Source organism: Gracilinanus agilis, chromosome 2 (genome assembly GCF_016433145.1).
Source record: "Gracilinanus agilis isolate LMUSP501 chromosome 2, AgileGrace, whole genome shotgun sequence".
In the NCBI taxonomy this organism is placed as follows: Eukaryota; Metazoa; Chordata; class Mammalia; order Didelphimorphia; family Didelphidae; genus Gracilinanus; species Gracilinanus agilis.
Window position 1 is genome coordinate 16795876 of NC_058131.1, and position 27967 is coordinate 16823842.

The window sequence follows — 27967 nt, forward strand, 5'->3', positions numbered from 1 at the left end:
CAGTAGTTCCTGAAGATGAATTTGAACTCGAGCCTTCTGTACTCTTTTCTCTGGTCAGTAAGGCGTTCCCCTTAGCTGCCTCCACCAACTGGCTTGTGTGGCTCTGGGCAAGATATTTCTTTCCTCTTGTAACCTTCAATTTCACAAGATCATTGATTTAGGACTGGAAGGAAACTTGATTTTCAAGTCCAAACTCCTTGTTTTAATGATCAAACTGAGACCTAGGGAAGGGACATGATTTGCCAGGTCATATCTGTATTATGTAAACTGCAACAGGATTTGAAACCAGCTCCTACCTTCCTGACGATTAAAAAGTGGTTCAAAAATTAACAAGCCAATAAGCATTTTTTAAGTGCTTACAATGTGTCAGGCACTGTGCTAAGCTCAGAGGACACAAGAAAGGTAAAAAATGTTAACTACTTTTTTTTTTTTAAATAGTAGAAACCAAGTTTACCCCCCCCAAACCCACCCACCCCCAGTTAAGGTTACTTTGTAGCTACTGGGTATCCATAGTCCATAATTTCTTATATACATGTTATCTCCTTGATTAGAATGTAAACACACTGAGGGCAGGGATTGTTTCATTCTTTATATTTGTATACCCAGTGCCTAACAGAGTGCCAGGCACATAGTAAAGAAAACTGCTCTTTCAATCAATCATCTGCCTTTTGATCCAGCCATAGCACTGCTTGGATTATACCCCAAAGAGATCATGGGGGGAAAGACTTGTACAAAAATATTTCTAGCTACACTCTTTGTAGTAGCAAAAAATTGGAAAATGAGAAAATGTCCTTCGATTGGGGAATGGCTGAACAAACTGTTGTATCTTTTGGTGATGGAATACTATTGTGCTCAAAGGAATAAAGAAATGGAAGAATTCCATGTGAACTGGAAAGACTTCCAGGAATTGATGCAGAGTGAAAGAGCAGAGCCAGAAGAATGTTGTACACAGAGACTGATACACTGTGGTACAATCGAACATAATGGACTTCTCTACTAGGAGCAATGCAAGGATCCAGAGTAAGGCTGAGGGACTTATTAGAAAGAAAACTAGGCACATTCAGAGGAAGAACCGAGGGAGGAGAAACACAGAAGAAAAACAACTGCCTGAACACATGGGCCGTTGAGGATATTATTATCCGAGGTAGACACTAAATGACAACTCTAGTCCAACTATCAATAATATGGAATTAGATCTTGATCGACGATACATGTAAAACCCAGCGGAATTATGCGTCGGCTAAAGGGGAAAGAACATGAAATATGTAACTAGGGGGAAATATTCAAAATAAAAATAAACTAAATAAAAAAATGGATGGATGGATGGATGAAAAAGGAAGAAAGAAAGAAAGAAAGAAAGAAAGAAAGAAAGAAAGAAAGAAAGAAAGAAAGAAAGAAAAAGCAGTTTTACCAAAGGAGTGAAGGGAGAAAGAGATGGTATCTAAACTGGAAGCTCAAAAAACTAAACACAGTTCAAGACCTTGTATAGAAAAGTAAAGTGTAAAAGTAAAAGGACATGTCTCTTGGCTTATATGGAGCTTAGACATGAAAGGAAATTCTTTCCTGGGAAGACAGAAACCATCGCCCACTCACACAGAGAAAAGGATTTCTTTCTAGCTACCAAGCATTTTTTCCCCTAAAGGTTTAGAGTGGGTAATGAGGACCTACGATGATCGAGGTAACTCAGAGACATTTCCATGGCATATAGATCTCAAAGATCATAAAAGTATCAATGAAAAAACTTCCTGGGTATGCTTACCCTGTGTGCAATAGGCTCCCCTTCTCCCTATGTCTGGGCTACAGATGCAATGATGCAATCGTTTTTTGGATTTAGCCCTTGGGTTCTGTTCCAAACAGTAGACTCCACAACACACTAGGAAATCTGAGTCGAGGCTATTTATTACAAATCCCAGTAAGCCCACTGGCTTTGGGCCAGAGACCTCTGTTCTATAGGTCAAATAACTTGGGGAGGGTCTTGAGGTGACCGCTTTGGACAGGAGAAATGAAGATAAATCCCAGAAGATTTGCTACGCCAAACACGTTTTCATAGTCCTCGTGATTTTTATGCTTCCCTGGAGATCGTGGCATTTCTGGAGTTACTCTCACAAATTCTGAGTAGATGAGATCCCTAGCATGTACTTAGAAGCAATGGTTCAAAATTCCTATGAAATGTGGCATTCTACAGCTATTAGTAGGTTTCAGTGGGGAAATCAAGTTAGTCTTTTCTTCTAAAATAGAGGTCCTTAACCTAGGGACCTTTTGGTGGTCCACAGAGGTTTGTGAACTTTGATAAGGAAAAAAAGAAATTATTTTTTATTTTCACTAACCTCAAATTGAACTGAAACTTAAGCATTTCTTTCAAACAACAAATCAGCTCCTTGTCAGGCAGATCCAAGGATTTGGAGGTCAATGAGTCCCATTTTTGCAGATGAGAAAACTGAGGCACAGAGAAGTCAGGGTTACACAATAAGGGTCTGAGGTGAGATGTGAACCCAGGTCCTCCTGACTCCAGGTCCACCTCTGCCATCCCCTTCACTGAGATCTCTTTTTCACTTACCTCCCCCATCTGAACCCATTATTTTTATCTCCCCTGAAATTAAGAAAATTTTACTCTGTCGATGATGCCAGCAACTCAGAAATGAAACTTCTTCCACTAAACATCAAAGGTTACTTGGTACTATGAAGGGATGCATTCGAAGGCTACTCTTTCCTGAGTTTATTAGCCTTTTGGTGTCTTTCAGAAAGCAAGAAGATTAGTGAAAAGATACATAAACAAGTAATTCTCAAAAGAGAAGCTTCAACTGAGTAATGACTATATGAAAAGGTTGTTTCAAATCACTAATAAGGGAAATGCAAAAGATAATAATGGGGAGGCAGGGGGGGGGGGGAGCTGGGTAGCTCAGTGGATTGAGAGCCAGGGCTAATGGTGGGAAGTCCTAGGTTCAAATCTGGCCTCAGACACTTCCCGGCTGTGTGACCCTGGGCAAGTCACTTCAACCCCATTGCCTACCCTTACCACTCTTCTGCCTTGGAGCCAATACACAGTATTGACTCCAAGATGTCGATAGACATTCTGATTCACTATTGATGAAGTCATTGGTTCAACCATTATAGAAAATGATTCAGAATGAAGTAAAGGGAATGACTAAAATGCCCATATCCTTTGACTTGAGAGATTCCAGTGCTCAGTACATACTCAACGATGTCAATGAGATGAAGAAAGGTTCTATAAATACCCAAACACTGAAATGAGCATTTTTTATCCTATCGAAGAACTCAACTGCAGAATGGCTAAACAAGAGGCACCTGAAAGTAATGGCATGTTACTACATCAAAAGAAATGAGAATGATGACTACAAAGAATCGCTGGAGAATTTCTATGAATTGAAGCAAAAAGAAAAGAGCAGAATCAGCAAGATGGCCCAACAATGCAAAATGGAAAGAACAAGAAAACCTCCCAAAATGATGTCTTCAAATATGAGGCACCTTCTTTCCTTCTTTGCAGAGGAAGATTGCATGTAACATCATACTTGGCTGATGTGTTGGTTAGATTTGCTTGTGAGTGCACCCCTGTTCTCTCTCCTCTCTCTCTCTCTCTCTCTCTCTCTCTCTCTCTCTCTCTTCCTCCTTCTCCTCCTCTTCTATGCCCTCCCCATTTTTATAATAAAGAATTAAAGAATATCTCTGGAAATGGCTAGATACTGGGAAATATAAGATATATAGCAATAAAAAATATTGCTATACATTATGTAATTATATGTATATTATATAAGTTTACAAGTGATGTTCAGATACAACATGAAATAAACTCCCCTCAGTATCTCCTCTTTCTCAAAGTAGACATAAATGGAATGTAAATAAAATAGCTTTGTATATTAGGAGTCTTTTATGTGAATAAAATAATATTTTTATATATTGGAAGAGAATTTGAAATCTCTGTGATGTCTTCCTTATACTTTGGTTAGACTTTTTTGTTTTTTAATCTTTCCCTTCTAATATCTGACTTAAATTTAGCATCTTTCTGGCCCCGCTAGAGAATTCTCTTATTTGGGACCTTACTTTGACTGAGGGATCAACAATGTCTCTGAGTCTTAGCTATCATCCTAAAGATGGAATGCTGTCCTTAAAAAATAATAATGGGGTAACTAGGTGGCTCAGTCATTAGTCAGGTCTGGAATCAGGAGAAACTGGATTCAAAATCTGGCTAGCCTCAGTCACTTTCTAGCTATACAACCCTGGGCAAGTCACTTAACTCCAACTACTTGGCCTTTACCCCTCTTCTACCTATGCTATTCTAGCAATACTTAATATCTATTCTAAGACAAAAGGTAAGCTGTTTTGGGTTTCCCCCCCCCCCCCTTAATAGATGAATGGAGGAAAGAGCTGGGTGGTTCAGTGGATTGAGAGCCAGGGTCAGAGAGATGAGACGTCCTGGGTTCAATCTAACCTCAAACACTTCCTAGCTGTGTGACCCTGGGCAAGTCACTTGATGGGGGCATTGTCTACATTGTTACCACTTTTCTGCTTTGGAACACTACTGAGTCTAAGATGGAAGGTAAGGATTTAAAAAAAATAGATGAAGATAAGGATTGAAGAGAGGGGCAAGAGAATGGCTGAATATAAATGGGATGGAATAGTATCATATAGTCTCAATAGTAAGAAATGACAGAGATTGTTTCAGAGAAACCTGGGAAGACTTATATAAATGAACTGACACACAGTGAAATGAGAACCATATGATAAAGGCAAATAACTTTAAGACTCAGACACTCTGATTAGTGTAATGATGAACCATAATTCTAGAGGACTAATAGTAAATTTTTTCAAGATGCTGATCAAAGATTTCCAAAGTGGAGGAACCCACTACACATGGAAAGAAACTACACCACTTGTAGAGACAGCTTTTTAGGAGCTTTCTTTTACAATCAAGTCAAACATTGAACCTTTTTCACCCACCTCTAAAGTACAGCCTTCTAGGGAAGACAAACAAATCAAATCCCTCCCTCCCACAATAGCTATCATCACTCTTTTTACCACACCCACCATTCTGCCCTCACTCAATTCCTTAGGCAAAGGAGGTGACACTCTGGGATTTCTAAGGCTAAGCTGATGCAATTCTAGCAAGTCCTACCAAGCTGAAGAGTTTTAAGTGGGGACTGGATGATGCCCCTGGACCACCAAAGTTGAAAGAGGAAAATTGACAGGTTGGCCACAAGGGAATGAATTTTTTTGATTACAATACTAACCAAAAAGGCATAGATGAGCTACAATATGCATCTGTGGAGAGAGTAACCTCATGAAAGAGCTCACAAGTTTTTGAAATATGGAATTTAGCTACTAACTACAGAGAAATACATACCTGTGTTGAGTTTCTGACCCAAATGGAAATTGAGCATCAGAACATCATTAGATAAAATGAGGTTATTTGCCCAGGAATATACATGTGTGTGTGTGTGTGTGTGTGTGTGTGTGTGTGTGTGTGTAATCTCCACTCATGCTGGCCTCCTTGTTGTTCCTTAATCAACACTCCATCTCCTGACTCTGCACATTTTTACTGAATGTCTGACATTCCTGGAACTCTATGTTCTCACTTATACCTCCTGGGTTCCCCAGTTTCCTTTAAAAAATCCTCAGCTAAATTCCCACCTACAAATTCCATGTGAACTAGAACGACCTCCAGGAATTCATGCAGAGTGAAAGGAGCAGAACCAGAAGAACATTGTACATAGAGACGGATACACTGTGGTAAAATTAAATGTAATGGGCTTCTGTACTAGCAGCAATGCAATGACCCAGGACAACTCTGAGGGCCTTATGAGAAAGAAGCTATCCACATCCAGAGAAAGAATTGTGGGAGCAAAAACTGAGAAGAAAAACAACTGCTTAGTCACATGGGTCAATGGGGATATGATTGGGGATGTAGACTCTAAAGGATCATTCTAGAGATATCAATAATATGGAAATAGGTCTTGATCAATAACACATGTAAAACCTAGTGGAATTGAATGTTGGTTATGGGAGGGGGTTGGGAGGAGGGGAAGAGAAAGAACAGGAATCTTATAACCATGTAAGAATACTTAAAGTTTTCCATATTAAAAAGAAAGAAAGAAATAGCTGGTTTAAGATGAAATAAATAAATAAATTCCCGCCGTCACCGGGAAGTCTTTCCTAATCAACCTCCTATCCCATCCCCAAGCCCTGACTTTCCATCTTAGAATCATTACTAAATATTGGATCCAAAGCAGAAGAGTGGTAAAAACTAGGCAATGGAGGTTAAGTGACTTGTCCAGGATCACACAGCTAGGAAGTATCTGAAGCCAAATTTGAACCCAGTACCTCCCCCCTCTAGGCCTGACTCTCAATCTACTGAGCCACCCAGCTGCCCTCCAGAATCTCTCTTGCCTTACCTCTCAGTTCTCTATAATTGATCTTTATATATCATTGTTTGTATGTTGTCTCCTAATTACGTTGTGAGCTGCTTAAGAACAGGAGCCATTTTTGTTTTTTTCCTTTCTCTGTTATCCTCTGTTAGTCAGACAATAAATGTGTTAAACTCCTACTATGTGCTGGGGATACAAAGCAAGGCAAAATACAGTCCCTGCCCTCAAAGAGATTACAATCTAATGGGTAAGACAACTACAAACAATTTAAGTGCAAACAAGCTATATTCAGATTCATTCAGATTCAATTGGAAATAGAGATAAAAATACAATAAATCAAGAAATTAGGAAAAACTTCCTGTAGAAGGGGAAATTTTAGGAGGAACTTTTCAGAAGCTGAGGAAATCAAGAGATAGAGACAAGAAACGGTACAGTCAGGGAAAATGCTCAGGGTAGGGAGGTGGAGTGACTTAGTGAGGAACATCGAGTGGGCTAGTGGTGGTACAGTGGGTAAAGTCCTGGACCTGAAATTAGGGAAACTTGAGTTCACATCCATTCTCATATGCTTACTAGCTGTGTGACCCTGGGTAAGTCACTTAGCCTTTGTTTGCCTCAGATTCCTTAACTATAAAATGGAGTTAATAATATCTAACAAAATCAAATGAGAATATCTGTAAGAGCATTTAGCACACTGCTGGACACATCCTAGGTGCTTTCTCTCTCTCTCTCTCTCTCTCTCTCTCTCTCTCTGTCAATCCTCATTCCCTTTACTAAATCACAGGGTGGAGGAGGGGGTATAAGCTGTAAAAATCCTGGAAAGATAGTTTGGAGGAAGGTTACGTAGGGATTTGAATGACAGAAGATGCTGGAGCTGATAAAAAGCCACTGGAATTTATTGGTAAGGGGGAGGCATAATGATGTCCTGACTTTTAGGAAGATCACTTAGAGAGCTGAGTGAGAGGATGGAATGGAGTGGAGGCAAGACTTGAGGTGGAGATGCCAACCAGCAGGCCATTGCAATAGTGTCAGAAGAGAGAAGGGGGAATATGAGAGATGTTGTGTCTGTAAAATAAATCAATTGGCCTTGGCCACAGATTGGATATCCAAGAGAAAGTGAAGTGGGCCATTTAGCTATCAGTGGATAGAAAGCCAGGCCTAGAGATGAGAGATCCTGGGTTCAAATCTGGCCTCGGACACTTCCCAGCTGTGTGACCCTGGGCAAGTCACTTAATCCCCATTGCCTAGCCTTGATTATACATTCTTGATTCTAAGACAGTAGGTAAGGGTTTAAAAAATAAATGAATGAATAGAATTCAAGGCAGTAATAATTAGGAATGATCTATCATAAAATTTGTGTCTTGGAGGTCCAATTCCCAAGTCTTTGATAGCCTAGGCATCACTATCTATTTATATATAACTATATATAACACTCTATATATATAAAATAACTCCCAGATGAGAGTTTTATCTTGGTCCAGCCCTGTGTGAATGTATTGACCTGGAGGACTGCAAACCAATCATATACTGGCCCCTTCCTTTCTGTCCTGGGCAGTGACCTGGGGAACTGAAAGTCCACTATATAAGTCACTGCCCCAACCTCTGCAAAGGGTCTCCCAGCACCCTTCACAATGACATTTGTCTTCATAGCATATTGTGGTCAAAATGACAGCGTTTTCATTTTGCAAACCAATAATGTTCTGACAGCAGAAGGCTCCGTCCTATAGGCTGCTGGGCCTTGGGGTGAAAGCAAGGGCCACCAAAAAAAAACCAGTGATCCAGCAAGAGAACCCACAACTCTTTATTTCCAGTTTACTTGTCCCAACCTCCAGACCACACTGCCTTCTCAGAAAAGCTCTCAAAAAAGGTGATGCACGACTGGGACTGAGTTCGAGATGCAATTTAATGACCTGGCAAGACAATGGGCATTTTCTGTGAGATTAGGAGAGAAGCATTTGTCCTCCTGAACATGCTGTACACTTACACACATATATGTGTACACGTGTGTATATACAAAGCCCTTCCTTCTCTTTAAAACTCTCCAAAGAGAGTTGGATCTCCTTGAGGACAGATTATTTCCTTCTTTGTATTTGCTCTTCCATATTATGCACCTAATAAATATTTGTCGATTGATTGGTTCGTTGTCTGCATATAATTATCCCCATCCAGCAGATGAGAGCCCGACACTAAAAGACTTTAAGAAAATGCTGCCTAAACCCACAAATTAGTTAGTGACAGAAGTGGGTGGGGCCTAAACCCAGACTTCCTGATTCCACTGACTCTTTCCACTATCCTATGTTGCCTTTCCAGGGACAAAGCTAGAAAAAAGACATATAGGTTCTTGAAGGACGTGAGAAGGGAAGATCTAGGCTTGGAGTGCACCCCAGACCCTGGCTGCGAGAAGCTGTCATTTTACAGATGAGGAAACTGAAGCCCAAGGTAGTGAGCTGATGTGGTGGTCAATGAAGGAAGGGGAAGTGCTTTTGATGAGCCACAAAGCAAACGCATCAATTCAGGCTCAGTTACTTAACTTGCTATGTGATCATGAGCAGGATAGATAGGGCACATGAATACGTACAGAGAAATGAGTAGACAGACACAGAAGTACACACTCAGTAAAAGAGACACGGGCAGACAAAAAGACAGTGATACACAGACAGACAGACAGATGGATGGACGGATGGACAGATGGATAGAGAGAAACAAAAATGGATGGATGAGTAGGTAGATAGATGGATAGATGGATGGATAGATAGATAGATAGATAGATAGATAGATAGATAGATAGATAGATAGATAGATAGATGGATGGATGAATGGATAGATAGAGATATAGAAACAAAGATAGATGGATGGATAGAGATAGATGAGCACATATTAACCATTAACTGTGTGCTAGGCATTGTGCTAAACTCTGCAGATACAAATAAAAGCAAGAAAGGATAACCTGTGCCCTCACAGACCTTATCATATAATGAAAGAAGACAACATATAAAAATAAGTTGAGGGGGCAGCTGGATGGCTCCGTGGACTGAGAGTCCTGGGTTGAAATCGGAACTCCTAGCTGTGTGAGCCTGGACAAGTCACTTAACTCCCATTGCCTAGCCCTTACCATTCTTCTGCCTTGGAACCAATACACAGTATTGACCTTAAAATAGAAGGAAGGTAAGGGTTTAAAAAAAAGAAAGCTGAAGGGAGGATAGTGGAGAAGTCTGGAGAATCAGGATGAAGCTGAGAAAGAGGAATACAAGTGTGGCCTGGGCAATTGTCACTAAATGGAGATTATTTCAGGAGGAACTTGCCAATTGGAGATGGTGGTAGAGGGAGCAAAAGGGTCTTTCAAGATGAGAAAACTGCTGGGACATGAAGGACAAAGGCAGGAGACAGAATTGGACTTCTCTGCGCTTGGGTGTTCCTTGTAAAATGAGAAGAGTATGGATGGTGGTGGAGAGAAGCCAGGTCTTTCTTTGAGTGGAGAAGATGGTAAAAGTTCAGTGGTACTTTTGCCATATTGGTTGGGTCAAATCTCATTTTTTACTGCTTCTGGGTGACTCTTACAACTAAATTATGGAAATTCCCTACAGGGATGAATGACTAGTTAAAAAAAAAAAATGTGGAGGAAAGAAAGTGAACTAAGTAACTCTTAAGGTCCATCCAGACCTAAAATTCTCTGATAATATAAGCCCGGAGGCAGGAAAAATGGCTTGAAGGTCAAAAGACATGAATAGGCAGCTCCCAAGCCATCAACAGTCATGAGAAAAAATGTTCCAAATCACTAATGAGGGAAATGTAACACAAAGCAAGTCTGAGGCTCTATTTCATATACACTGAATTGGCAAAGATATCCAAGAGAGAACTCATTATCTCTTCTCCTAAAGCTCTCCCTTTTCCAGCTTCCCATTTCCTGCTGAGAACACGCCCAACCACCCAGTTCTTCAGGTCATCCTCCACTGACTCCTAAAACTCTCACTCACTTCCCCCATATCAATCTATTTATTGCTAAGTCCTATTGATTTGACCTCTTGTATACTGCCCCTTCTCGCCTGCCACCATCTTGGTTCAGGCCTTCATCATTTCACCCTATTGCTATAGATTTAGACTTTTCTGCCCTGAAATCTCTCCCACTCCACACTCTCCTCCCCTCAGCTGTCAAAGTGATCTTCCTAATCTTCCCAACATGGGACTTTGTCACCTTCTCATCAATAAATCCCGGTGGCCCCTGATTTCTCCAGGAAGAGATAGAAGATCATCCATTTGGCTTTTAAAGGCCTTCCCCCACCTGGACTCCTGCCTTTCCAATCTTCTTCCCCTCTCCTCCTCCTTCAGGTAATCAACAACCCAGCCACACTGGCTTCCTGATTATCTCCAGGTCCTAAATCTGGACCTTTGCCCTGGCTTCCCCATGCCTGGAATGTTTATCTTCTGGCTTCTTGGCCTTCTCAAGACCCAACTCGAATCTCACCTTCTCTGGGGGCCTTTCTTCCCTTTCTCATTCTCCTTCCCTCAGTGCTAGCACCTTCCCTGTAAGGCTACCTTCCCATTTCCAATGTATATAACTATTTGTATGTCATCTCCCCCATTAGAATGTGAGCTCCTTGAAAACAACAATTATGAGTTTGCCTCACTTTGGACTTCAGTCACTTAGCTCACTGCTTGTCACACTGTAAGTCCTTAATAAATGTTTATTGGCTGGCTGACTGACAGGCACACTAATGTACTTTTCTTTTTTTAACTCTTACCTTTTTTCTTAATATCAACACTAGAACAGAAAGGCAAGGGGGGCTAGGCAAATGGGGTTAAGTGACTTGCCCAAAGTCACACAGTTAGAAAATGTATGAAATCACATTTGAACCCAGGTCCTCCCAACTCCAAGCCTGGAGTTCTATCGACTGTACTACCTAGCTGCCCCTACACCAATACATTTTTAGTGGAGTTGCAAACTGTTCCAACCATTCGGAAGTATAGCCTAAAAGTCACCAAAATGTGGATATCCTTTGGCCTCCCGAGACCACTACTAGGCTCATGTCCCAAAAGGATCAAGGACAGAGTGAAAGGATCCATGTTTACAAGAACACTTATGGACATTGTCAACCCCAGGATGAGGGAGGGAAGAGGGAAGGGAGACAAAATTAATCATGTAACCATGGGGGGAAAAATACTTCTAGCAAGGCTTTGTTTTCATAAAGAACTAGAAAGTAAGTGGGTGCTCATTGTTAGGGAATGGCTTAACCAATTTAGAGTACATGAATGTAACTGAATATTGTTATACTCTAAGAGATGATGAAAAGAAGCTTCTATGGTTGGGCCCATAGACAACCAGGAAATGTACTGTATGTGCAGAATGTAGCACGTATGTTCTGAAACAACAATACCATGCAAATCTGGGTTTTTTTAGACATATTTATTTGCTATAAAATTTTATTTAGTCAAAGGGGATTTGGGGGAAAGTAGGAGGGTTAGTGAGTGATGTTGAAAAGAGGAAAGCAGAAAGTATCATCGAAACATGTCAAAAGAAAGCAAACAAAAGAACATTCAGAAGGAGAAAAAGGAGAAGCGATATTGGCACTACCAGAAAAGCAGAACAATGTTGGTATGGTAATATGAAAGTGTGCGCGCACGCGTGTGTGTGTGTGTGTGTACATACATTTAAAATAAAAAACAACAGATTCAGAGTTTTCTATTCAACCTTCTTTCATATGGAAATGTTTGTGTTGATGATTTTCTAATTCATAATAATTTTTTAAGATTACAAAAGTAGAAAAGCAGTGGCACTACGATTCCTTCAAGCTTTTGGCAATAAAGAGAAAAGGTTGTCCCCATCATTTCAGTCTTACGAAAAATTGCCAATTCATCCTGTACAATTCATTTGTACACTAATAGCCAGCATGAAGTAGCCAAAAGAGCCCTGTATTTGGAGTAAGAGAACTGAGTACCAATTTTTGCTCCCCTCTTTATTTCCTGGGAAACCACAGAAAAGTCATGTCTCATTTCTGGGCCTCAGATTTCTATAAAATAATCAAGCTGGACAAAGTGGCTTCCATGTTGGTTTTAGTCTCTAAACTTATGATCTTTTGGCTCTTCCCCACTTCCGGAATGATATGAGAGTCAAGCACTAATACTGGAGGCTGTTCATTGACTAAATATGAGATCCTGAAAGAGGGACTACTGGGCTTAGAGACAGGGGATCTGGGTTTGAATTCCAGCTCTGCTATATTCCACTGTGGTACCTTTGATCAAAGAAATTCCTTCTCTCTGGATTCCAATTCTCAATCTGTAAAGATGAAGCATTAGAATAGATGATACCCAAAATTGATTCCAGTCCCTTGTTCTATGATCCTATCACCTTTCCTTTTTGTCTTCTTCAAGAGCACATGTTCTGGGAACAGCAAAGGTGGCTCAGTGGATTGAGAGATGCATCTTAAGTTCAAATCTGACCCCAGACAGTTGTTAGCTGTGTGACCCTGGGCAAGTCACTTGAGTCTATTGCACTTTTCTGCCTTGGAACCAATCCATAGTATTGATTCTAAGACAGAAGTTATGGGTTTAAAGAGGGAAAAAATAGCGTATATGTCTTCTGGCCATCTGGTTCATATTCTTATTCATTGTGGCTAAAAAAAATATATTTTCAAGCCTGAATTAATTTCCATCTTAATCTTCCTCCCTGTTAAAAGCTTTGAGGGATCAAAAGCTTGTCCCAGGCCTCCTGGAGAAAGCAGCCCAGGTTGGAACATTCACAATATCTGCAGTGTCCAAGCAGGAAGTTTCATCCAATGTGCAAAGACAGTCAAAAACAGCACAAGTAGAAAAGTGGGAGTAACAGGAGGCCATTTGATCAAGAGGGACATGAAAATGCTGGGATGGCACGGGGCTCTGGGGAAAGACAAAACCAGCTTTTGTTTCTCAGTTTGAGAACTGGGTGCCAACCATCCTGACAATAGCATGAGCCCTGGAAAAGGGCCAAGGATCCAAGGGGACATGGCCCGTACATTACTCTGAAAAAAATAAATGAACAATTACCACAACACTGATTTTCCTTTCTGGTCTGCCTCTCTGTTTCCACCCCCAAACAGTCAACAAAAGTCCTTTGGACTGAACTTGGGAAAATGACAGTCATTTCTATAGTATGCTGTGAGCTGTAAGTTGGGCATTGTGATCACTGCCTCAAAGGCTCCAAAATGGAAAGGGAGGAATTAAAAAGACAATGATGAAATTTCAAAATGGACTAGAGGCTTCCAGTGGATTGCTGGTGTAGGAACCCCTGCCAATGCTTAGCTGCATCTTCTCCACAATTTATAGTCAGAGTTGCCTCAGGGACACTGAGAAATTAAGCGACTTAACTAGGTCCAATAGTCAGTATATATCAGAGGCAAGACTTGAACTCAGGTTCTCCTGGCTCCAAGGCCAGCTCTCTATAGAACAGTGATGGTGAACCTTTTAGAGACTAAGTGCCGGGCCCCACCTCCCCACTTCCCACCCTCCCTTTCCCCAATCCTCCGCCCCTCCCCCCATTACCTCAGATAGGGAAGGGAGGAAGCACTCCCTTTAGGCTGCTAGGCAGAGGGTTGGGTGAAGTGAGGAATATCCTCAGGCACATAGAGAGGGGGAGAGGAACAGCTTCACACTGAGTCCCTGTTTTTCTAGTGACCAACTCTGGTGGGTGATTCTGTGGGCATGCCCACAAAGAAGGCTCTGTGTGCCTTTTTTGGCACATGTGCCACAGGTTTGCCATCACTGCTTTAGACTATACTATCTAGTCTCTTATGATTACATTAGCAGTCTACAGAAATGGCACAAGGGGGAAAGGAAGTAAGTATTTATATAGCAACTCCTATGTGCTAGGAACTGTGCTAAACCATGTGAAAAAATACTCGAAATCACTACCGATTAGACAAAGGCAAATTAAAACAAATCGCACCATTAGAAATGACAACTGGTGGAGGGGATGAGGTAGGTATAATAATGAACTGTAGGTGGGGTAGTGAATTGGCCCAACCACTCGAAGAAAATCTGGAATCATGCCCAAAGAGCTATAAAATCGTGCATGCCCTTTGATCCAGCAATGCCACTACTAGGTCTGTATCTCAGAAAGATAATGGAAAAATGGAAAGGAAAAAAAAAACTATATGTACAAAAATACTTAAAGCAGCTCTTTTTGTAGTGGCAAAGAACTGGAAATTGAGGGGCATCCCATTGGGAATGACTGAACAAGTTGTGGCCTATGAGTGTGATGGAGTACTATTGGGCTCTAAGAAGTGAAGAGATGGGTGGTTTCAGAAAAACTTGGTAAGACTTATATGAACTGATACAAAATGAAATGATCAGCTGGGAAAGATATAGATACGTAGAAACACTGTCTAAAAATATTCCATTTTCTTTCTCTTTGTTCCCCTAATTTCATCTACATGGACTCCTGGGTTGACATAACTTAATTATTGACTTGATGGTGCTTTTTTTTTTCTTGATCAATTACTAATGCTCACAATCTATTACCATCTACCTGTAATCTAAGACAGAGCTGTCTAAGTTCATAATTCTTGGAATACAGCAAACCAGACTAAAATGTAATCTCAAGGACAGCTAGGTGGCTCAGTGGATAGAAATCCAGGCCTGGAGAAGGGAGGTCTTGGTTTCAAATTTGGCCTCAGACACTTCCCTACTGCGTGACCCTGGGCAAGTCACTTAACTCCTAATGCTTAGCCCTTACCATTTTTTCTGCCTTAGAATGGATACTTATTGGCTATTCTAAGACAGAAAGTATGGTGTGTTTTTTTCTAAATGTAACTGAAATAAGTTTTTAAAAATAAATGAAAATATAATAGAACATAAATAATGTTAATATGTGATTTTCTAGGTCAATATGTGGCCTGAAGTATTCCCCATTTATGGTTTAAAGGTCCTTTCTCTTTCTAGACCCTACTGGTCTAAGCTATTATTGCCCTTGGAGGGCTTATGTCTCTTCTGGGCCAAGAGAACAAATGTTTGTTGACCGAGGTGGTTTCGAGGTCCCTTTGGTCTCTTTGTTATGATGATTGCCTTATACAGTTTAAACTTATATTAGTCACAGTTCATGTTCACATTTTACTTTTATCCATATTTCCAACTGGTCAGCATCAATGACTCACTAGACTATGCCAGTATAGAATGATTTGAATATCGTGTGATCTCTATTGCTATTGATTTTGCCCTTTGCTCTAGGTAGGGAATGGTCTGACCGTGCACAGACACCTCACTCTGAAAGGGGTCACTCAGCACTATTTCCTGTTTATTAAGACATAGTCAACTACATTTGGGGTGATTGTTTTGGCTGTGATAGTTTTAGCCTTTTCCAACTTGTCACTGAAGACCATATTCATGAAATGCAGGTCCTCAGTTCAAGTCCTTTCTCTTCTGCTTTGTCAACCCTGTTACCTTTCCCAAGTCATTTCAGTTTTCTTTGCCTTAAATTCCCACTATGTAAATAGAGAAGAGTGACCTCTATTGCTTCTCGGTCCTTTCTTGCTCTAATCAATGATCCTCTGAATTCTGTTTGATGTATTTGTTTGCTGTTATCCCCCAGAAATCACACACTAAACTCACGAACATGGAAGATATTGATTTGGTTTGGAGTTCTTAGTATATGTCTTTGTCTGGATTCCTTATAAGACATGTTGGCATGGGGTAGCTGAGAGGCACAGTGGCTAGAGTTTGGGAGCTGAAGGTAGGAAGACTCATCTTCCCGAGTTTGAATCTGATCTCAGACACTTTCTGGCCAAGTGACCCTGGGTAAATCACTTAACTTCCTAGTCCTTATAGCTCTTCTGTTTTAGAATTCATACCGAGGGCAGCTGGGTAGCTCAATGGATTGAGAGTCAGGCCTAGAGACGGGAGGTCCTGGGTTCAAATCTGGCCTCAGACACTTTCCAGCTGTGTGACCCTGGACAAGTCACTTGACCTCCATTGCCTACCCTTACCACTCTTCTGCCTTGGAGCCAATACACAGCATTGACTCCAAGTCGGAAGGTGAAGGTTTTATTTATTAAAAAAAAAAAAAAAAAAAAAGAAGAAGAAGAAGAAGAAGAATTCATACCAACACCGAAGGTAAAGGTTTAAAAAAAAAAGAATGAAGAAAAAAACAGATGTTGGCATTTGTTTTGAGTTCTGTCTTTATAGTAGGCTATGAGTATAATACTAAAGCTCTCAGGACTCCATCTCTTGATACTGCCCTTGACCAGTTCTCTAGATTCGAGAATGCAGTAAGGTGAGAAGGACTTTTGGGAATAAGAAGATGAGAGTCTTATCATGCTAGACCATACCTGAATTACTGGGTTCAGCTTTGGACGCCACAGAAAGGAGAAGGACACTGAGAAGCTGCAGGATATTAGAGATGGCCAACCCAGAATAGGGAAGGGCCTCAAGCTCATGCCTTTTGATCACTGATGGCAAGAATTGGGAATGTTTAGCTTGAAGAAGAGATTTGGAGTAGGGATGGATCACTATCTTCTAGTGTTTGAAGGGCTGTCATGTGAAGGAGGGATAAGACTTAAGGTTTCTTGTTTTGTTGTTGTTGCTGTTTTTTAACCCTTACCTTCTGTCTTAGAATCAATAGTGTATTGGTCCCAAGGCAGAAGAGTGGTAAGGGCTAGGCAAAGGGGGTTAAGTGACTTGTCCAGGGTCACACAGCTGGGAAGTGTCTGAGGCCAGATTCAAACCTAGAACCTCCCATCTCTATTGGCTCTCAATCCACTGAGCCACCCAGCTGCCCTCTTAAGTCTTCTTGTAATTGGCCCCAGAGGATAGAACCAGGAGTAAAGTATATATGTCACAAAGACACAACTATATAGCTCGATGGAAGAAAACTTTTCCCAACAATTATAATTCTCCACAATTAGGCTCAGTGGATAGAGCACTGGGCTTAGAATCAGGAAAACTCCTCTTCCTGAGTTCTAATCCAGCCTCAGACACTTACCAGTTCAAATAGTGGACAAGTCAGTTAACCCTATTTGCCTCAGTTTCTTTATCTGTAAAATGAGTTGGAGAAGGAAATGGCAAATCATTCCAGTATCTCTGCCAAGAATATTCCAAATAGGGTCAGGAAGAGTCAGACCAGATTAAAAAAAAATGACTAAACAATAAAAACTGGATGTAGAAGAGAAGTACAAAGGGAAAAGACAGAGTAAAAATGACTCAATCCCGTATGACTGGAAGACCGAGGAAACATTGGACTAAATGATCTCCAAGGTTTCTTTGAGCCCCACCAATTTTTAATTCTAAAATCTCAAGCTCAGCTAGAGCTAACAGAAGCAAAAGGGAACCCAGTGGGATAAGAAAAGCCTCAGAAAATGTATAGACCTCATCAGGGAAGATCACCAAATAGCTTCAAGAGCCAAATTTGGTCCCCAGAGAACAGCAATTATGGTATCCTTTCCATAAGACTAAGCCAGACCAGACCAGTGGGACTATGGCAGATGAATGGTTGACAACTGGAAGAGAAGCAAATATTTTCCCAAACTTTGTCTAACCACCCTCTAGGACACATTTCAGACAGTGGCACACAGACCCTGAATTATACAGCAAAGCCTCCATAAATTAGAAATTTCCCAAGCCCAATCTTGATGCAAATGGCCTATTTGGAAGCTGGCTCTTAAAATAAATCTTTCAGCAACCAAACTGTTATATGGACAGTCAGTAAATAATAATTTTCTAAAGAAAGCATGAAAAGACATATTTCTGTCCTTGACTGTTTTGTTCAAAAGAAACACTCTCATGACTAGCAAGAACGTCCTCTGTGTGGAGAAAACGGTGTTACTTTCCAATCATGGATGGCTCTGAACAATAGAATAGGACTGAATGGAAGGGCAGAGCAGGCAAAGAAAGAATGAAAGGTCCATCACAGTCCTTTTCTTCTACTACAAAGGTTTTAGCTCACCTCCATCCCTTGACTCTCTAGAGATCAAGTAGGAGACAGCTCAGGTGTTACCCTCTTCCTGGTCTCACCCCCACGCTGATCCTGCCCCCTTTCTTTTCTGAATGCCAAGAAATGACTCTATTTCTTATTCACTTTTCTAAAAACTTGTTGTTTCTCCCCCCAATAGAGCGTAAGGTCTTTGAGGGTTGAGAATCTCTCCTTTTGGGCTTTGTGTCCCTAGCACCTAGGACAGCACCGGGCTAGAATGTAAGTTCCTAGAAAACAGGGGCAATCTCACCCTTGTCTTTCCATCCTCAAACCAAGTACAAAGTAGATCCTTAATCCTTAATCACCGAGTGGAATGGCATACCCAGTGTTTATGAAGTAACACAGAATTTCAAACTTGAAGGGACTTCAAAGGTCATACTGTCCAACCCAATCATTTTACAGATGGAGAAACAGGTCCAGGGAAGTCAAATGACTGGACCAAGACCCCAGAGATCCCAAATGTGTCAAAGGCAGGATTTGAACCCAGGTATTTTGATTCCAGGTCCATTCTTTCTACAGTAACATACCAAAGAAAGAATAATACTGATGACCACTTTATTTTTTTAAACCCTTAAAAATTGGTTCCTTGTATTGTACTGTATTGGTTCCTTGGTGGAAGAGTGGTAAGGGTGGGCAATGGGCGTCAAGTGACTTGCCCAGGGTCACACAGCTGGGAAGTGGCTGAGGCCAGATTTGAACCTAGGACCTCCCGTCTCTAGGCCTGGCTCTCAACCCAGCTGCCCCTGATGACCACTTTAAAATGAAAGTGATCACCAACCTAGATAAATAGTCCATTAGGAATGCCTAGTTGGCTTTGGAATATAGAAGACCTGGCTTAAAATTATGCCTCTAATATTTCTTCTTCTCAGAATTCCTAGTTTCTTTCAGAGCCCAACTCAGGAGCCAGTGCAAGAGGCCTTTACTGATCTCACCTCATCTTGCTTTTCTTCTTCAAATTACTTTGGTTATTCTTCAAAATGAGGGTCAGCATGGCTTAGTTACCAGAGGGCTGCCACATAGAGTTCCTGAGAACCTAGCTTCAAGACCTGCCTCTGAACCACACTGGCTATGTGACTTTGGGCAAGTCACGTCACCTAACTTCTTAGGGTTAGAAATTGTACACTTGCCAATTATAAATTGCATGGGTAGAATGTATTTCCTCACTAGGAAATCAAGGATCTGGAGCAAAACCCAAATCAAATATGTTATAATTACTTATCCTTACTTATCCCTATCTATAAACCCTACTATCTACACCTCCTTCCCCCAAAAGTTTCTTCAATGGATCAATTAACAAGTCATTTACTTAGGTATTATTCTGTGCTTTGCTCTGTGCTAGGTGCTGGGGATCAAAATCCAAAGGAAATTCCAAACAACTTGCATCATCATGAGAGAAATCCTTCCTTTAAGGATTTAGAGTAGGAAAGGACTTTAAGGGTCATCTAGTCTGACTCTTAAATTTACACCTAAGGAAACTGAGGCACCTAGGGTATGTATTTTGCCTAAAGTCACACAGGTACTAAGTTCCAATCAGAACTGGAACCCAGGCCCTCTTGCTCCAAGACCAGTGGCAGGAACTTGTTTTTTGTTTTGTTTTGTTTTGTTTTAGAGTTTTGTTGTATAGTTGTTGAATACTGTTGTCTCTGATCAGTGAAAAGAAACTAGATTTCAAGTAGGAGGACTCAGAGTGTGCCTCTTACCGCTCTTCTGCCTTGGAACCAATACACAGTATTGATTCTATGACAGAAGGTGAGAGTTTTGAAAAAGCATTAAGTGTTTATGATGTGCCAGGCATGGCTACCCTGCTAAATATTGGGGATACAAAGAAAATCAGACAGCCCCTGCCCTCAAAGAATGAATGTGGAAAAATACACACTGAAGAGATAGAAGGTGACCTGAGGAAGACATTAGCAGCTGGGGAGGCTGTGATTAGCTGGAGGAGTGATTAGGGAGACTACAAAAGGCTCCTTTACAAGATGACCCTAGAGCTGATAGTGAGGAGATCAGGGATTCCAAGAAGTAGAGGTCTATGAGTTCAAAGGAAGAGCATTCTAATTATGGAAGCTAGCCAACAAGGGTATCACAACAGGCAAAGAATTAGGAAGATTCACTTCCACTGAGTTCAAATTCAAATTCAGATACTTCCTAGCTATATGACCCTGGGCAAGTCACATTACCCTCATTGCCTCAGTTTCCTCATCTGTCAAATGAGCTAGAGAAGGAAATGGTAAATTGCTCTGGTATCTTTGCCAAGAAAACACCACATGGGGTCAGAGAGAGTTGGACACAACTGAAAAACGACTGAAGAACAGCAACAACAGCCTGTATAAAGGCATTTCCTCTCCAGGGTCCACTCCTGCCTCTGGAATTTTCTCTACCAAGTCATAGAAGCGTCTTCATACAGAAAGATCATACTATCCCTGCAGTCCCTTCCTTGGACTGCCTAGGACTCCATTTTAAAGGGAAGGCCCATCCTAGTCATGTCTTCATTCCTTTCCAGGTTCTCCTCCTAACAATTCAACTGGGAACTTTCTCCTACTTCTTTGTTTTTGTGCTGTCTTCTCCCACTAGAATGTAAGCTCCTTGAGGGCAGGGACTATTTATACTTTCTTCCTGTATTTGTATTCAACACTTAGGTCATGCTTGGCACAAAGTAAACATGTAATAGATGCTTGTTGACTGTTTGACCAGAGATGAAATATCATGTGTGAGGACACCAAGAAGGCCGGTACAGCTGAACTGTAGAACGAATAGAGGCTGGTAGGAAGAGGCCAAATGGTAAAGCAATCTCCCTCGATCTCGTCACAACCCCAGATCATCTTTTTTCTAGTCTTCTGTCTCTCTGATGTCATCCCCAAACCAGACTAAAGCAAATCAGAATCCAGCAGCCACTGGGAATAGGGGAGGCAATGTGGGTTTATAATGAGATTTCTGGGGTTAGAGCCTGAAGACCTGGGTCCGAATTTCAGAATTTCTACTTGCTGTTGTCTGTGTAGCCTTAGGCCAATTATCACACCATCTCATGCCTCAGTCTCCTTAGTTGTTAAAAAAAAAAAAAAGAAAAAGGTGTGAGGGGTGAGACTAGTTGCTGTCTAATGTCCCAACAAGTTCTAGAACCTAAATTTCATGAAGGTTCTTTAGAGATGAAAGGAGTAGAACCCAGCAGCCATTGGATAGAGCCAGAGAACTTAAGAGACATTCTCTGTGAGGTTAAAAAGCACTTGATGAGTATCTAAATGACTAGAAGACAGATTGGAAAAAAGTTCCTGAAAATCATATAAGCATACTTTTATCTTGTTTAATCATTTCAGTCATGTCCATGTCCAACTCTTTGTGATCCTGTTTGGGATTTTCTTGGTAAAGATTCTATAGTGGCTTGCCATTTCCTACTCCAGCTCATTTTACAGATGAGAAAACTGAGGCAAACAGGGTTAAGTGACTGGCCCAGGGTAACACAATCAGTAAATATCGAAGGTTGGATTTGAACTCAGATCTTCCTGACTCCAAGCCTGGCACTTTATCCACTGCAATACTTACCTGATATTTATCTAGCACTTTACGAAGTATGAAAAGAACTTTTACGGGGCAGTTGGGTAGCTCAGTGGATGGAGAGCCAGGCCTAGAGATGGGAGGTTCTAGGTTCAAATCTGGCCTCAGACACTTCCCAGCTGTGTGACCCTGGGCAAGTCACTTGACCCCCATTGCTTAGCCCTTACCACTCTTCCGCCTTGGAGCCAATACACGGTATTGACTCCAAGAAGGAAGGTACCGGGTTAAAAAAAAAAAAAAAAAAAAGAACTTTACATCTCTAGGACTGCATGTAAACCTTACAATAGCCCTATGAGATGGGTAACTACCACTGGTATTACTGTGGGAAAGCAAATCCAGGCAAGGTCTTCCCTATTCTCCAGCCAGTTACTATTAGGAGATTCTTTTTTGTTGTTGAGTCATCTCCGTCAGGTCTCAATTGGTGATCCCATTTGAAATTTTCTTGGCAAAGACCCTGGAATCTTTTGCCACTCCCTTCTCCAGCTCATTTTCCAGATAAAGAAACTGAGGCAAATAGGGTTGGGTGACTTACCCAGGGTCACAATTAGTATGAGTATGAGGCCAGATTTGAACTCTTAAAAGATTAAGTTCCTGATGCCAAGCCCAATGAGCACTGAATTCAAATCCATGCTCAGCCATTAGCTTGTCTCTGTGTAATTTAACTAGCTCTGTTAAAATGGGGGTGGGAGTGACCTCAAATTATCCCTTCAGTGTCTAAATCTATGAACATCTGACCTGGGTTCAAATTCTGAGTCAGCTATTTCACAGGAAAGTTACTTCCTCTCTGGGAGCTAGTTCCCTCTATTGTTATTATTATTATTTTTAAAGAGAACTGGACTAGATCCCCATCTCTGCCAGATCTCTTTCAGCCACTTAAAGCCTTTCATAATCCGATTTCAATCTAGTTTTCTTTTTTGTTCTTTCACTATAATATAAATATTCATTAAAGGATATAGACAAAAGAACAGCAGACCTGCTGCTTATGCAGTAAAGAAATTGATGGCTCTAACGCCCATCCATTCTCACACAGGCTACTAGATTAGAAATTCCTTGAGGGCACACACAGGCTACACCTTCTGGAACTTTTGATTTCTCCACAGTCTACATTTCAGTGCTCTGGAAGCAGGAGATTTTTTTCCCTTTCTTTTTTATTTTATTTTTAACCCTTAACTTCTGTGTATTGTCTCCTTGGTGGAAGAGTGGTAAGAGTGGGCAATGGGGGTCAAGTGACTTGCCCAGGGTCACACAGCTGGGAAGTGTCTGAGGTCAGATTTGAACCTAGGACCTCCCATCTCTAAGCCTGGCTCTCAATCCACTGAGCTACCCAGCTGCCCCCTGGAAGCAGGAGATTTTTAAGTGTTGCTGCAATCCTACTAGGTGAATACAATTGGATACTGTTGGAAGAGGAAAGGAAAAAGGCAAATGTATTTTTCTAAACAAGTTCCAAGCAATCTTTTTAGATAGATTTCAAATCTCCCCCTCACATGTAGTTCAAGTTGCAGCAAAAACTGACCTCTTTGCTATTACCCTGCAGAAGACAAATCTCATCTCCAGACGCCATGCTTTTGGACCAATTGTGCCTAGAATGCTCTCTCTTCTCCCCCTTGCCTTCCTTCAAAACTGTTCCAATGCCCTCTTCTCCCAGAAGCCCTCACTTGATGATGGCCCTTCCCTTCAATTTTGCAGATTATCTCCTTTGCCTGGAAAGTTCTTTTTTCCTTACCTTCTCTGAAGATTCGGAGATCCCTTTAAGGCTAACACCAGGGTCCCCTCATAAAGTCTTTCCTGACCCCCCAAATTGTAAGTAGCACCCCAGAAAAGGTACCTGGTAGAGTGTATGTGTGTGCATGTGTGTATTTATGTATACATATGTGCATATACACACATATACATATAGATTTGTATTCATTTATACGTATATATTTTGTATGCATGCAGAGGGCACTCATCCTAGAGGGTGGGCATGTTTTGGGGCACAGGGCCTGGTAAATAAGAAATGCTTTTTGAATTTAATTACCGCCTTCGTAGTAATAATGAGCACTAGAATTTAAGGTTTGCAAAGCATTTTGTACATATTATCTCCTTGATTCTCACAATAATCCTGGGAGACAAGGATTGTCTTACTTTTGTTTTACTTATTTTATTGATGAGGAAACTGAGGCTGAGAAGTTAAGTGATTTGTCCAGGGTTACTATGACTATGGGATTAAAGATTTACCTTCTGGGGGCAGTTGGGTAGCTCAGTGGATTGAGAGTCAGGCAGCTGGGTGTCTCAGTAGCTAGTCAGGCCTAGAGGGGGGAGGTCCTGGGTTCAAATCCAGCCTCAGGCACTTCCCAGCTGTGTGACCCTGGGCAAGTCACTTGACCCCCATTGCCCACCCTTATCACTCTTCCACCCAGGAGCCAATACACAGAAGTTAAGGGTTTAAAAAAAAAAAAGATTTACCTTCTGAGTGGTAAGGAGGGGATAGGCAAAAGGGATTAAGTGTCTTGCATAGGGTCACCCATGGAAGAAGTGTCTAGTCTGAGGCACATTTGAACCCAGACCCTCCAGACTCAGAGCCTGGCTCTCTATCCACTGTGCTGCCTAGCTGCCCCTAAACCCCCCCTTTTTGCAGATAAAGAATCAAAGGGCCGAGAGTTCAGCTGATCACCCAAATACTTAAGTTCTGAAGCAGGCTCTTGGGAGTCCTTCAGTTCTGCACCCAGCACAGCCCAGTTAGAGAAAAGCCTCTTCAGTAAGTAAAAGGGCAGATAAGATGAATGAGCAAAAGAGGAAGTGAGGAATTCTTATACACACACACACACACACACACACACACACACACACACACACACACACACACACACAATGTGTTTACATTAAAGCATTACAAGGAGTATTAACTGCAGAGCTTAGGACACCAGCCCAAAGCAGATACTTTTCCCACAATTCCCTATTCTCCCACCCCTCAAAAAAAAAACTGACTCTAAAAGCACACATTCTCTCACCCTGTTTTTCTTCCCAGCTGAGGAGCCCCCGCAACAATTTGTGACTTAAGATTAAGATTGTTCCCCACTGGAAGAGAAAGCTTTAGCATCTTCTTCAACCTCATTTTATTTCCTGTTTCTTAAAACCTTCACCTTCTGTCTTGGAATCCATACTAAATGTTAGTTCTGAGAAAGAAGAAGGCTGCTAGGCACCTGGGGCTAAATGACTTGCCCAGGATAGCACGGCTTAGACATAATCCACCTAGCTGCTCCCTTCATCACCATTTTATAGATTTAAATTTACCTTTGAGGTGAATGACATTGTAAAATGCCCATTTTACAATAGAGAAAACTGAGGTTAAGGGACTTGCCCAAGGTCACACAGTTAGTGTGTGTGTGTGTGTGTGTGTGTGTGTGTGTGTGTGTGTGTGTGTGNGTCACACAGTGTGTGTGTGTGTGTGTGTGTGTGTGTGTGTGTGTGTGTGTGTGTGTGTGTTTGGGACAGGATTTGAACTGAAATCTTCCTGACTCCAGGTTGGGCACAACTATTGCACAACCTAGCTGCCTACAGGTTTAGGGTCCTAGTCAGGAAGATAGCCCTAACTCTACCTAGCTATATGATCCTGGACCAGTCACTTCACTTGGCTATTTCTGTTCCTCCCCTCTGTGGCTTCTCTGCTTCCTCTGATCTCTAAATATATGATCTCATGATAGAACATTGAAAACCAGCAGCAATCATTTGAGCAATGCTCCAAGAAACCAATATGAGAAATCAAACGAAGGCAATTCTGAGGTCTTTACATCATAACCATCAGATTGGCAAAGGTGACTAAAGAAATGGGAATAGTCACAGCTCAACAGTGACAATAGTCAATGGGAGAAGCCAGGGGGCACACTGAGAGGCTGTTGGCAAAGCTGAGTCAGTCCAACTGTTCTGGAAAACAATTTGGGCTTAAGAGGGACCAATGACTAAATGGGTCAGCCATTTGACTAAGGATTCTCCTACAACACGGGAAGGCACAGGGGGATTCCGCTCAAGGTACTGAGCAATCTGGATCTCAGAAGAGGCTGCCACCTGTGCCCACCTAGAGCACCCCTCTGCTCCCAGGTTGAGTTTCTTCATCTTTAACAAGTGGGGGAGGGGGAGACTAGATAACATCTGAGGCCCCTTCCAGCTTTATGATGCTCAGATCCTTTTAATGGGGGGAGGTAGTGGAGGATGGAGAAACCTTAAGCATTCCCTCAGAGGGAGTAAACACGTTTTGTTTCTCGGTTGTTCTTTGTTCTAAGGGGGAGGGGAGAAGGGGGGCAGAATTCTAGCTAGCGACAAAGCAAGAAAAGTATTTTATTTTATTTTATTTTATTATTTTAGAGATCAAATCCAAATGAAATCGGAGCCTGCCTAGGGGTGCATTCTCCCCCCCCCCCGCCCCCCGGGAGGTGGTCAGAGTTCAGAGGGCACTTTTAATCCCCACCCTCGGCACACAAGCACCCTTGATAACCATATGGGCTCCGATGGATGTGTGTCGGGAAGCGCAGGTCAAGGCTGACTTGGAATCCCAACTGCAGAGCCCTCCACACCTCTAGCCACACTTCCTGTCTCTTTCTCGTCGCCTCCTCCCTCGGTTTCCATCCTCACTGAGGAATCCCCCTTAAGAGAAGTTCTCTGGACTACATCGAGAACCCGGGAGGAGCCCCTGAAGTGTCGGGTTCTAAACCTGGGATCCGGGAACTTTGCAAAACTCGACCTAGGTGGGCATGGGTAGTTGGAACAATCAGCTTCCTCGGGGGTGCTGCCTATTTTGCGCGTGAGCAGGGGTCCGTCCCCGGGCTCCACGGGCCTGCCAAAGGGGACCAGAACGCACACAAAGCCCGCGAGTGCTTGACCGAGAGAGTGTAACGTTCCAAAGCCAAATCCCCAACTCCAGGGGGATTAAAAGCAAAGCCCGGCCTGGGCTGAAAACTCGAAAGCCTCCTGAAAGCCGGGACACATGATCCCACTTCAAACATGCCAAGCTCTGGCAGTGATAGTCCGGTGGATAACACCAAACAGGTGAGGGGAACTTAATGGGAGGGCTCCAGCGCAGTGGAGGAGGGGAATCCTCCTGGGTGCAATGGAGAAACCCAGGCTTCTGGAGCCTCGGGACCTAGATTCAAATCCTCCTCCTGTTTGTGAACTTGGGCAACTGACTTTCCTTAGCCGTAAAAGGTCACGGTTAGCCTTCCCGGTCCCCCAAGGCCCTTCCAACTCACAGGAACCCCAACTACGATCTGGAACCCAAAGAACCCCGAGCCTGCTTGCTCTCCCCAAGTCATCAGCAACAGCGTCCTCCCCCTGGGTCATTGGGAGGAGGGAACTCGGGTCCAGGAGCCCCGACTGGCCAACCCTCGAGGAGTGAAGTCAAGTCTGGCCCCCTCGAGCCCTGCGCAACACGTCCCTCGCCCGGGGCCATCCAGTCCAGCCTAGACAAGCCTACAAAGTCGTAGTCCAGCGGCTGACGGCGCCCAGACCCGAAAAGACCTCCGCCTTCCAGTGCTCCCCCCAAGTCATCAGCGGCCCCCTCCACTCCCCCCAGGCAGCAGACTCGGGGCTCGCAGCTCCCCCCACCCCCGGCGCGCCCGGCGGTCTCTCGGGAGCCTCACTCCCTCACTCACCGACTCCGAATTTCTGCCTCTTGGTGGGGATCCAGCGAGCCATGGTGTGTGAGGGGGGGTAGGGCAGCCCCGGCGGGGGTTGGGGAGTGCAGCCTCCGTCGCGGCTCGTCCCTAATCCTCGGAGCTCCGTTCCAGCCTCCGCAGCTGCTGCCACCGGCCGCCCGCCACGCTCGCCGGGGCTCCGGGCTCTGCCGCCATGTTCCGGGCCGCCCGGGGAGCTCCGGAGGCAAACTTTGCTCGCTCTGCCTAGGGACAACTTTCGGGACGCGCCCCTCCTCCGCGCTCAGTTCGCTGGGCCGCTCCGCCGCTCTGTGCGTGAGTCTGTCTCTCGGTGTCTCCCTCCCAGCCTGCCGGCCTGGTAGTGGGCCGGTCCTTGCCTGCAGCCGGAGCGCCCCGAGGCCACCCCCAGGGTCACCTGCTGGCTAGCACCGCAGCCACTCCTCTGCCCCACCCCCGGCACCCTCCCTCCCCTTCGGTCTGCCCCG